General features: G+C 48.6%; 1 non-coding gene across 1 annotated transcript; it reads left to right on the forward strand.

The window, feature by feature from the left end:
• The first annotated feature begins 635 nt into the window (after positions 1-635).
• On the forward strand, positions 636-799 carry LOC119446999 (U1 spliceosomal RNA). Its single transcript, XR_005190897.1, has one exon. It is a non-coding gene; the product is annotated as a U1 spliceosomal RNA (small nuclear RNA).
• Positions 800-12,723: the final 11,924 nt, after the last annotated feature.

Raw genomic sequence — 12,723 nt, forward strand, 5'->3', positions numbered from 1 at the left:
AGTACAACAGTTTTTCTTCGCTTCCCGAATGTTTCCTAGATAAATTTTTTTTTCCTAAACAAGACATAAATTCCCTAGATCTAGGAACTTTCCCTGGGGTTGGCAGCACTCCACCGTGGTACGGAATAAGATACAGATCCTCCAGAGCCGTGTTCTTGATCAACTGTGCGTACGAGTGTCAGCGAGTTATTCAAGCGAAGCAGGTGAAGGCTAGTGATCCATTTCAGCATGCATGGCACGGTGGCACGGTGATAGAACACACAACGGCATTCTTCCTCAATGAAAAGCCTCAACGGCAGAAAATACTGCTAAACTGGCTAAACAAACACCAACCGGAATGGCGCCAAAAGGGGTGATAAGCTGCGCCACCACCAGTTAGCCATGTGAAACTTGACGTAAACTGTTGCCAATTGAAATAGTATGTGTAACTTTTATGCTGTTATACTTATTTCGGCAAATATACAATCTGACTAATTAAAGGATATATGGAGAAGAAAAATGCATAAGTAAATTCATTATAAATTTAGATTAACAATTGTAAATTTATAAAACATTCGGTCAAGTAGTTTGCTAATAACCAGAGAAACACAGCGAGTATTGAAGGATGGGGTGGGGAAGCAAGACCGGCCTTCAGCATACTTACCTGGTGCCGAGATAACCACGATCAGCGAGGTGGTGTCTCCAGGGTGAGGCACGGGCATTGCACTGCGCTCGTGTTGACCCCTGCCACTACCCCAAACTGGGGCAGATGGGGCATGTAATTTTTGGTAGTGGGGGACTGCGTTCGCGCTATCCCCCTTCAACATCAATCGAAAAAAAAATGACAATCATAACCCTTAGAAAATGGACGCCTTTATTAGTTATTACAGTTAGCACGAATTAAGTCGTAGGCTCGGTTTGAGTGGTGCATTAAATTTTATGCATAAGTGTCACATGACCCATTGAGCGAAATGCAGCTAACGTGAAACCTGGGAATGTGCGAATGCGCTGCTAATGGGCTCATAACCCCGTAAACGCGGCCTCCCCATTACGACGACAGAAGAAAACATTGGGAGGACGCTTAAGCTTCGCTTTTAGGAGTGGAGCGCGGTAGCATTCAAAGATCCCTGACTGCTACTCATGGTTCCCGACGACTGCAGCTTATGCAAGCCTAATGGTTGCTGGCAAACACTGGCGGTGAACGCTATGCACGTAGGCGAGCTTTCTGGTGGAAACGCGGCCTCTTGCGTGGGCCGATCCCGGAGGCAGTGCACAACCGCGCCAATGAAATTGCATAATTTTCAGGTTTCCGTATTTGTTTCGCACTTTTAATACTTCAGTCTCAGAAGATTTAACATAAAAGGCATGCGCTGTGGGTGTTTTGTTTCATGACATGTGTTTGTGGATTGTCATTCTCAAAATTCCGAGGAATAGCTTTGCCAAGAATGCAAGATAAGGTATGAGCAACATTAATGCAAGAATGGTGTGGCATACCTAAACGTGGTTGGGGATGACTTCCTCGGCCGCGGGCGCCAATGCCGACGCCGGATTTTCTGCGACACGGGGCCCTAAACGCTATCGCGTTAAAAGTGGTATTCTACGCTGGAATTATGAGCGGCAACGCAGCCAGCTGTGGAAGACGACGACGAACGCGGGAGAAGTGGCACGAGCCGTGCCGAGAGGCGTTGGCCGAGCGCGAGCACGAGCCGCTTGCTTACCGTGGCCGTGGCCGTGGCCCCACTATTTCTCGGTGCAAACCCAGCACCGCAAGACGTCTTGCTAGTCTCCACAGCGTTGCACGCAATGTATGAAACGGAGTATAACGCTCTTGGAAACGAAAACAGATTAAGAAGCGATGCGTTTGCACACGAAATAGCGTTCAATGTGCGTTCAAATGCGGTCGCAGAACCCAGCCGTCTTTTAAAGTGCGTCGGGGCTCTAATGGCTTTCTGCGCGGATGGCGGTCGAGTCCATGGCCACAATAACTTTTATTCTATGAACGCTCTGTAGCCCAGTCGGCTTAAAGCAGCACGCGAAGACTGTTTTTAGTTGTTAAAAGGAAAGCAGTAGTTGAGGATGGGTTTTACGGTCTCGGCGCACATCGCTTCTCGGCCTTTTGGGCTAAGATCAAAGTGTAGTATCGTCGCAACCACGAATTTGCGCGAGGCACTGTCAATCACGCTGGTACAAAAGTGCAACATGGTTAACCTCCCTGCCTATTCTTTTATTCTTTCTCCATTTCTTTTTAACGCCCTTGAAGCAAAGGTCGTGTACGGCAGAAGATCGAGGCTGCCGTACGCGAACGTAGGCGCGAGCACGATCGTGCCCGTAAGGCCGATCCCGTGTATCGGCAACGGCAGATATACGTCGTACAGTTTGTCTGGGTAGCGTGGCGTTGCAGTTCCCATTGTCGTTATCGATACAACTGCGAATGTAAATTGTAGTATTCTACGATGCGTATGTCGTGCACCGTTGTTCTATTGTGTGCGCAGATGCGCAGATAGTTCCATTGTGTAAGCTGGCTTATTTGCAGTGCGTTTTGGGCGCTCACGGACGAATCAGTGAGACACAAAATGCTTCGCTTTAAAACTCACAACAGCTCCCAACGATGGGTGAGCCAGTGGCTCGACAGGCCACGCAGTGCCCGAAACCACTGCTTCCAGAAGGTTTTGCATAGAGGCCTGATATGAACACGTTTATTTGCGCTTAGGCAAAATTAAAATTAAAATAAAAAGGTTACCAGTCTGTCACGTTATCACGCTAGTATGCCGAGCATGGCACACTGGATCTCCTTGTGTCACCGTATCTTCGAAGCACATCATCGGTTAGCTCCTTCAATGCTTTAAGTCGCCAGCTGAGACTCCGCCTCGTAACCAAATATTTGCGGAGAAATGAAAAATCCTTCTCGTTTCACGTATATACCTCGCACACAATAGTATACCCCTTACACCACCTTTCGTAGTCACCTGAAATTTCTGTTCTGAACTTAAATTGATAGTATCCGTCAGGCCAACAATACAAGACAAGTGCCCTTGTCAGAACGTTGGCACCAGCCTGAGATTCATTTTTTTTTCTTTTTGTTCGACCGCTGTTGAATATTTCCACTCCATATTCCCGTAAACCGCTGTCGTGATTACTTATAGTCATACATGTGCTTAACCTTATAGTCGTCGTTATCTTTGTCCATGCACCCAAGTGTAAGCATTAGAGACGTTATTCATCACTGTGGCCAATAACGGCATGCGGCGTGGAAGGTATGTGGAAGGACACATCATAGTTAACTTTCATGACGTTAAAGATTGACTCCTTCACATAATCACCGAAACACTGGCAGAGCATAACGGAGGTACGATGATTACGTTCCGGTGCGAGGATAAGAGAGAGAGTACGCTAAAGATCAGGGTGAATAAATTCACGGGACCGCTCGAAATTAGGAAGGCGGTCGAGGAGGGGTGAAGCGTTGGTGCTAATAAGCGAGCGAGCGCTTTATTTGGGGCGCGAATTAATCAACGCGCTGGCAAACTTCGGGCTAACCGACTCATACATCTTAATTTAAAATACACGAAGCGCGCGTGCGCGCGCGTTTTTCACTCGTCCGCCGCGGCGTCATTTCGCGCGTTTCCAAGCCGTATTTCGCTTGGACGAAGCTGCTTCTTTTTCATTCGTCAGAGGATGAAATGCGATTATTCACAAGTAATAAAGAACCTGCACACACGAAGTCCTCACAAGTCATGGCACAGGGCATTAGCTCGTGCGCGGCAGTGCGGCTCGCGGTTTCCGAGTCTTTTTTTTTTTTTTTTTTTTTTTGAATTTTTGTGTTTTTCTCCAAACGAGGCGTGATGCATTAATCAGCGCAGTGACGGGGCGCTTCGAAGTTCTGGCTCTACGCGCAATTAAAGAAGACAAAAACCTGGCCGAGGCTGAAAAACGCCCGAACCGAGACAGGCCCCAAACGAATGGCCAGTCTCAATTCAGTGACCGGTCTGCGCACCTCGCCGGCGGTGTGCGAGCGGCCCGTCAAAGCCAGGCGGTGCTCAGTGATCGACGTCTGTTGCTGGCGCCTCTCGAGAAATTGTGACTTCAACACTGAACTTTCTAGGCTTCCCGCTTACATACATAGCTCTCAACTTACTGCAACGTTGTTTGTGTCAAGACGTACGTCATACAAGATTGAAGAGGCGTAGGATTAGGACGCGCCATGCCAAATTATTAAGACGTCGTCGATTTGTAAGATTTAGTAGCCAAGGCTGACTGTTCATCAAGGGTGGCAAACGTAGGTGACAATTAAAAAAAAAGGTTATAGTGTAGCTTACGCGGGAGATAACGGAAGCGGCTAACACAGTGTCTGGCAGAAAAATGTGCGAGTAATGGCTCACACTTGTCTGATATAAAAAGGTGATTCGGAATTGGTGAATACGTGTGCCTTCTTTGACATGACCTCCCGCTTTTGGCTATGCACACTTTGTCTTCTGTGTAAAAATGACTACTCGTAATTCGCACGCGCACTCAAAGGCCTCCTGAAAGCGCGCTTCGCAACAAAAAGCTATGTGGTGCAGCCAGCCTCTCGTTTGCGGTCTCTGTCGTTTACGTGAAGTTCGCTGCTTGTAGAACAGTAATGGGCTAACCAACTCGCTAGCCAATACTTGCTTACCACCAAAAATGCTACCGTTCCTCACATTTGCATTTGTGGTGGGACGCGCATGTATCGTACGCCAGTGGCGCACCGACGGGGAGAGGGGGTTGTAACCCCCCCCCCCCTCCTGAGGACGACTTAACCCCCCTTCTGATTAACCCCTGTTCTTTCCTTGCGCCTTAGAATACTGCAACTAAGATGTAAGACGCGCAATCGTCTGCACACTCGCAAACTTCCGCAAGAAGGGCCTTTTTTGACAATTTCCCGTGAAGAAATTGAAATTAGTGCTGTTTAGATGATATTGGCAAACTAAAGCAAACTGTCACCCCCCCCCTGGCAGAGATCCTGGGTGCGCTACTGTCGTGCGCTATTAGTGCATTCAATTCAATTCAAACGTTCTAACGCGAATCAGGGCACTGAGTCCTGGTGAGATCTTTTTTTTTAATGGGCACGGAATTTTAGGCGAGAGTCGATAAGTTAAAGGTTAGTGCCACTGATAGCTTCGATTTCTTGAGATTGAAGAAAAAGCGAACAAGTCACTGAACATTTTTTTTTCTGAGGACACGTAAAAAGCAGGCAGCACGGTTTTTCTTTTTCCTTTTCTTAATTTTTTTACGTTAAGTTGTAGTTTATTTATTGTGCACCAATTCTGAGACGAATTTAAATCTGATTGAAGACCCGACATTCAGCGTTCAAGATTATAATGGGAAGAAAAAAGTTTTCATATCATCTGCGTATAATATGTATGCACTGCGAGGAAGCTAAACAGTGGAGGACGTCATTAATGAACATCACGGAAAGGTTTGGGCCCAAAACAGAGCCTTGATGAACACCACTTTTTTATAGTAATGGGATTCCGAGCTTACGTCAATCATAAAAATGCGCTGTTTCTTTTGTTCAGAAAACTTCGCAATAGGCTTGAGGATGGTCCAGTTATACCATAACACTCCAGTTTTATAAGTAAATTGTGCTCAATGCAAGCAAAAGCTCTTGCAAAGTCAACGAAAGCCACTGCAGTAGAATACACATTATCAATGAGTGTTTTACTTTTGTCAGTGTAGTTTGAAATAGCAATATTGCGGGCATGCCGTTCATTCTCGCCAACCTAGCGCCGTTCATTTATTCGCCTGGCCCATGCATGACTCGATGCGAATTAACAGCGTTTAGCTGAAGAGGAGAGGAAACTGGGTGAATTGGTATTGGTTTATGGTTAAATTAATAGCAAGAGGAAAACTAAGACAAAGATGAGAGGCGAATTGCAAGCACTGACCATCAGCTGGACAGTTATTGCGGAAAAAGGCCTAATTGACACGTCTTGCTCCGCTTGTACCTGCAGGGCATGCGAAGTGAGCATGTTTCTATGTTGTCCTTCCCCCCCCCCTTTTTTTTTTTCTTTTTTTATTGCGCGCGTGGTAACTTATCTCACCGAAATTCATGGTTGTCATGTTTCCTTCGTCTCCTTGCTGGCGCAGGTGCAGTATGAATTGTATATTAAACCCTTTCCGCAATAAATTGTCAGTTGATAGTCAGCCCTTGTATTTTGTCGCTCGCATTTGTTTTCGCCTTCTCCGCGCTCTTAATTTAACGAGGAAGCGTTTAACTTACTTTTAACTTGACTTTGCAATGTACCTACGTATATTTGACACATCTGTAGAAGTCAGGCGCAGCCTTCCACGTTTGTCTAGGTGTCCGTGCGCCCGTATAAGATCCAGACATCCGTGACGAGAAAATTCACGCTCGTGAGGAAACAATAGACCGTCTTTTGTGTCTATCTCATATACGACCACTGTCCACCACGAGTCTATTTCTATTATGAGCCCACGGCGCACTTTCGAAATTCTACCTTTCCTATAGTCTTGTAGTATTTGTGGGCTTATAGGTTATAGATCTGATTAGCAATCGGAAAATTGAGATCGGTCTGGACATTTGGTGGGCGTTCATTCCAGCAATTGCCACTTCTATAGCTAAACACTACGTGAATCATATGGTTATTCGCATAAGCCGAGCCATTTCGTGCTATGTGTACTCATTGTAAGCTATGTGAACGAATTTGTAATTAACCCGCCGTGGTGACGTAGTAAATTTGGCGCTGCGCTGCTAGGCCCAAGTGCGCGGTATCAAATCCCGGACACGGCGGCCGTATTTTGATGGAAGCTAAATGCATTGGGTGCACGTTAAAGAACCCCAGGTGGTCAAAATGAATCCGGAAACTCTAGAATTTAATTAATTCATTTATAATCAAAGCAAGAGAAAAGAAAGAAAAGAAAACGAAACGCGCTTGAACCCATCGGAATATTGCGATAGGACGCTCGTATGCACACGCGTCCTACAGCCAGATGTCCCGCTTCGCTGTTTCCCAGATTTGCTCTACGTTCCTCTTCAAATTACTACACCTTAGCTTGCTTTTGTCCGCGGCCGCAAGACCCGCTCAGGGGTTTCTCCTGAGTAATTGCCAGAGCTGCGGTGACAAATGCTGCGCGCCCTTGTACGAGCTCCCGAAACTCGGCTGCCGTTAAAGACAGCCCCGCAACGAGATCGAAACGAGGACGCAGCGAAGTCTGAAGATGGCACGGCATGGGCGCAGCTCTCGCGCAGCTGCATGAACAGCGAAATCGGGCGTCCGCGTTCTCGAGGCAGGCGCTCAGCCCGGGCGGCGCAGGCATGTAGATGAGGTGTCTGTCGCGCTCGCGACATGCGCCACGGCTCCGGGCGGGCAAGACGTACGGCTCAATTTGCCCGGAGCTCATTAGCCGAGGCCCCGGGGAAACCAAAGAAGAAAAAAGAAAAAGAGTGCAGGAGAAAGCGGACAGCAGGAGCGAAGAGCAGCGGGCGATGTGTCACGCCACCAGGGGGCAACACGCGTCGCGCGGACGGCTCATTGACCTGCTGCTGCCGATGCTCCACGGGAACTGGCCCGCTTTAGTTACCGGAGCAGCGACTGTACGTACCCTCTTCTGCCTTCCTGCCTGCTTGCCTGCCGCCCTGCCTGGCCAGACGGATAGGACCTTCCAAAGTCGTCCCTCGGAGGAATCCTTATTTGCATAAAGACGTCGCGCAGCGGTGTACGGCCTCCCACTTGGGGACTCGCATCGCGAAGGCCGACGTTAACTGCGCGCCTGCGACTTTTGCTGAGGAGTTTCAGAGGCGTTGGTCCGCTGGGCATCCTGAAAGGAAAGTGCGTACGAGGAAGAACAACCGCGGGAAAACAAACTCGGGCACTTCATCATTGTGAAAGCACGGAAGACTTGCTTTCTTTTCGGATAATTGGCCGAATTACGCTCATTTTTCTCTAGTGTGCGTGGCATCGGTTCTTTTTTGCGAGCTATCCCGGTTCGCTCGACGCTTTGGAAGGAAATGCGCGCTTAGAGACCGATTCACCGCGTGGTCTTAGGGTGTTAGGTTGTAAGTGAAAGGCGCGGCTGGGTCGCTGTGGTATCATCCGCTCCCAGATTTATTTATACACTTCCGCTACCGTGTGACTATCGACGTCGCATCCGGAAGATGGCGCTAACCTAGCAAGGAAATTGAACTGAATTGAGGGTTTAACGTCCCGAAACTACACAGTGGCTTATGAGGGACGCCGTAGTGAAGGGCTCGTGAATAATTTTGATCCCGTGGAGTTATTTAATGTACAGCTAATGCACGGCAGACGAGCGTTCTTGCATTACGCGCCTATCAAAATGCGGCCACCATGACCGGGATCGAATCCGCGACCTCGCGCTCAGCAGCGCAATGCCATAGCCGCTGAATAGCAGTGGCGGGTCTCGCAAGGAAATCAATTGTGCACGATACTGCACAAACCGCGGAAGCGATAATCAGTAATGTAAAATTATAAATAAAGGAAGAAAGAAAAGTTAGGAGGAAAGGCTGCAACTGGAAGTAATAATGGTTAGGATTTTTTTTTTCTTGGGCAAAACTTTTCAAAATTGCATATACTGCCACCCTCGCGCCCTTACACATAAAACATAAAACCACACACATTAACTGAAGGAGCAAGAGCTTCTCACAAAGCACGCACGTCACCTCGGTGGACGAAGAAGCAGGAACATCTGGAGCAACGAGGGACGCCTTTGTCAAACTCTAACTGATAAGCCACGTGACAATCAAATGCGATTACAACAGGATCGGGGCACCTGCGCGTCCATGCCCATCAACAACCCTACGAGCCAGCTCGCTATTTCGCTTGATGACACATCGCGCGGAACCACATATTGAACCAGACAGCTGGTGGCGGTGGTGTGAGTCCGCGAAGATTATTTTAAATTTTCATGGCGATCGAAGCCAAGGGTGCTGCATCCAGTTTTGTCGCATTTGTGGCAGGTTTCATCATGCCGTTTCCTTGGCAAAATAAGTCATTAACTTAAATTGGGGGGTCTTTGTTCCCAAAGACACAATCTACGAGACACGCCTTAGTATGTGGATCACGAAATTATTTTTTTTAGCAGATATGAATCTTTGACGTGCACCAACAGAGCTTCGTACACGAGCGTTTTTGTTTACTGTCCCCATCAGAATGCGCATGTCGCGGCATAGAATCGAACTGATGACCTCGTGCTCTGCAGTCGCGCAATGCCATAGCTACCGAGCCGCCACGGTCAATTGATGTTGGAAGAAGTCACCAGAAAAGAACATTATATTCGTCGCCACAGACAGCTCGCTTTCGTTCCGGCGAAATACGGTGTCTCTTGTTGTGCCGTCGTCCGGCCGTCGTCGTGCCCGCTAACACCGGCTTTTAGCGGCTCTTATGACTGAATTAAGGCCTATTGAATTAACATGCTACCACGAACTCATCTTCTCGAACAGGCGGCTGAGTTCGTGGCAGTTCGCATGGCGCGCCGCGAAGGTTGCCTACAGGACCAAGGCCTCAACGCCTCCCGGGAATCGCGTCGCTTCCACTTTCCCGCGCGCGTTCGCGAGACGTCGCTGAAATATTGCCCAGTCGCGGGAATGCGCGAGCCGATACGGCACCGGCAGCAAATATTCCATTTCGCCGGCTGGCCATAAACAGGCGTCGGCGGCAGCGCGTGCTTCCTTTGACGCGCACGGCAAATCGTTGCTTCACTTGACCCCCCCGCGCGCACTTTGCTTCTGTTTCACTCGCTGGCGACTCGACCCATTTGAATAGGGCGCTGCGCTGATGGATGGCCGGAGCACGGACCGTTCGCCTGCGGCACTGTTTCCATACACCCGCTACCGATGCGCATTCGCCTCGCCCCGCTTGCCGCCGGGTCTCAACTGCATGCTATGAAGTATGCAGGCGCCTTGTGCGAAGCCTCGCATATCCCATTCATGTGACTCCGCTCTTTCGTTTATTGATGCCCGAGACGCTCGCGCTTCTCGGCTACGTTTAGCCGCCTGACGGTCTCTAAAAAACATGGACGGTTTGCATGGAGCCATCCTCGGTTATAACTGGTGATCGATTGCTCAGGCACAAGGCTGATGGCAAACGCGAGAAGCTTGCCTTAAAGTGGCCCTCGCGCTTTCGTGGCGACATTTGAGTCGAAAAAGGTGCGCGTTGATAGTTTATGTTCTAGGCTTTGCCTGGAAGGCAGATGAATTATAAGTCAGGGCTCGTTCCCAAATACATTTTCGAGTAAAAGCATTTGCCTGTCGTTTGGCCGCCTTCCGGTCATGGTAGCGATCTTGCGTGGTAATGAAACGATCGCCACTTATACGTGACGGCACCTTAGGTGAATGTAAGCGCAGTTATTGTGCGCCTTGACACAACGCGACCTCTTGTGTACGCCATTGACGAAACCCGTATATTCAGCCTTGACTAAAGGCAGGCTGCTTTTCTTTTATGAGCAGTAAGACACGTGAAAACTAATTATAACACTGGTGCTGGGCCAGTTCGCGTCCTCAAATATAACGCAGCCTCGCTTGAGCAGTATTCTCTCCGTTAGCATAGTACACAGGTCTGTCGCCAATATTAAATATTAATAGCGCACGAGGTAACGTATAGCCACGCTAGCTTTCGCGCACCCAGCGTGGTTGCTCAGTGGTTGTGGTGTTGGGCTGCTGAGCACGAGGTCGCGGGATCGAATCCCGGCCACGGCGGCCGCATTTCGATGGGGGCGAAATGCGAAAACAGCCGTGTACTTAGATTTAGGTGCACGTTAAAGAACCCCAGGTGGTCCAAATTTCCGGAGTCCCCCACTACGGCGTGCCTCATAATCAGATCGTGGTTTTGGCGCGAAAAACCCCACAATTTTTTTAGCTTTTGCGCTTCAGGTGCTGCGTATGTTCAGGAACAGCCTGGGAAGCAATGGCTATCAGCGTGTAACAAACACGATACGATCGGATACACCACTTGATTACTGCGCCAGCTCGCGATAGCTTGTAGAGCGAGAAGCTCGGTACGCCTCCCACGACACATTTCTGCTTTTTTTTGTTTCATTTGCGCGTGAAAGATTGAAGTGCAGGGTACTGCAGTGTTATGGCATCACAACCTCGCTACTCTCTTTGCTCCATTACAGAATTACAAGACAGAGCCAAGACTTGGCTCTCACGTAAACTATAGTCAAGCCCACCTGGAAGCACGCGGCAGCCGATTACGAGCACGAGCGGAGCATCTGATTCCTTCCATTGTACAGTGAACGCGATCTGCGCAATCTCGAAGGGCATCTAGATTGAAAAAAATTGCCCGATCCTTATCTGAAGTTCCAGACGCAGAGCCCAATAATTGCGCGCCTTAGAACAAAACAGAAGGAACCAAATAGAAGCAAACAAGAGAAAGAAAATGCAACGAGAGTTCTAGCTCTGCTTTAAAAAAAGAAAAGCGATTCTAAGACAATTATTATCGGCTTAGACCAGGCGCCTGCCTCTTCCCACTAATTGCTGTGGCTCCAACATTTAATTTCTTTTATCTCATGCTAATTAGGCACCACTTCTTTCTTTCTCTATTAATCTAGTTGCTCGTGAATGGTTCCATCATGCAGCTTTCGCTTCTATGCGAAAATTGGTGCGCCGAGTCTCACATTAGGGAAACTTCGAAATCATGAGCGTGCGAGCAAGTTCGTCGGTTTCCTGTTTACGTTTCCTGCAAAGTGCGCAGTAAGCAGTAACTGTTACGAAGAAGTCAGTAATATCTGTACGTGAGACATGCAAGCTATGCGCCACGCAGTTTTTCCATGGCTAATCCCGCCTGCTGATAAATCATCCACCAGCACACTTAGGGCACAAAGGAAGCCGTTTCTTGTAATCTCGACAGAAAAATTCCGGACTACGCCTCGATAGCAGGGAGACACGGTGGACAGCACAATTGTAACACCCGCTTTAGGTCGTGTACAAACGTTAGCTCATTCGAAATAGTTTTGTAGACTCGTTCATGTCCGTGAACCAAGGAAAACAATGGGGCAGAGAATAGTCACAGCACATAGAGACGCTGCCCACTCGTAGGTAAATGGTCGGTCATCAATATAAATAGCTTACCCAAGTTAGTGGAGGAATTGATGGCCGTCGCCGTAGCACAATTGGTAGTGCAACGCAAGCGTAATGCGAAGGTTGCGGGTTCAGCTCCCGCCGGCAACAATTTATCTTTTCGTCCACTTTCATTTCCCTTTTCTTCATTATTTTCTACATTCCAATTTCAACGACTCTTCATTTCCCCGATGCTTTCCTTGGCCTTATTGTCTGTTGGCTTTATGTGGTCATGATTAAAAAAAATCACAGCATATCCACGGGGTGAATGATGATGAGTGGGCGAAGCTCCGGAGGGAATCATCGGATCTCCCGCTTAAGGGGACGCTAGCACAAACGCGTTAGAAACGTGCAGTACTCTCTAGTAAGGGGGAGCGGCCACAGCGTCTTACGCAGCCATTTACACATGCCGGAACGTGCACTGCGTTTGCCGACGCCATCACATGACTGCTGAGAGAGTATACCCCTCGTATTCATAAACGCTCCTCGACTTGAACTTGACTTGCCACCGCCTTGGGCAGCGCGTTCGAAACGCGTTGAAGGTAAGGCGGAGAGGCCACAGCGTCTTACACCAGCTTCTTACACGGGCCGTAACGCGCTAGCACAAACGCGTTAGAAACGCGCTAGAAACGCGGCCTTTCGTTAATGTTGGGTATTTATTGCCATCGTGGTGCGTGTGTCTATGTGCGCTT

This window comes from Dermacentor silvarum, chromosome 3 (genome assembly GCF_013339745.2).
Source record: "Dermacentor silvarum isolate Dsil-2018 chromosome 3, BIME_Dsil_1.4, whole genome shotgun sequence".
Classification (NCBI taxonomy): Eukaryota; Metazoa; Arthropoda; class Arachnida; order Ixodida; family Ixodidae; genus Dermacentor; species Dermacentor silvarum.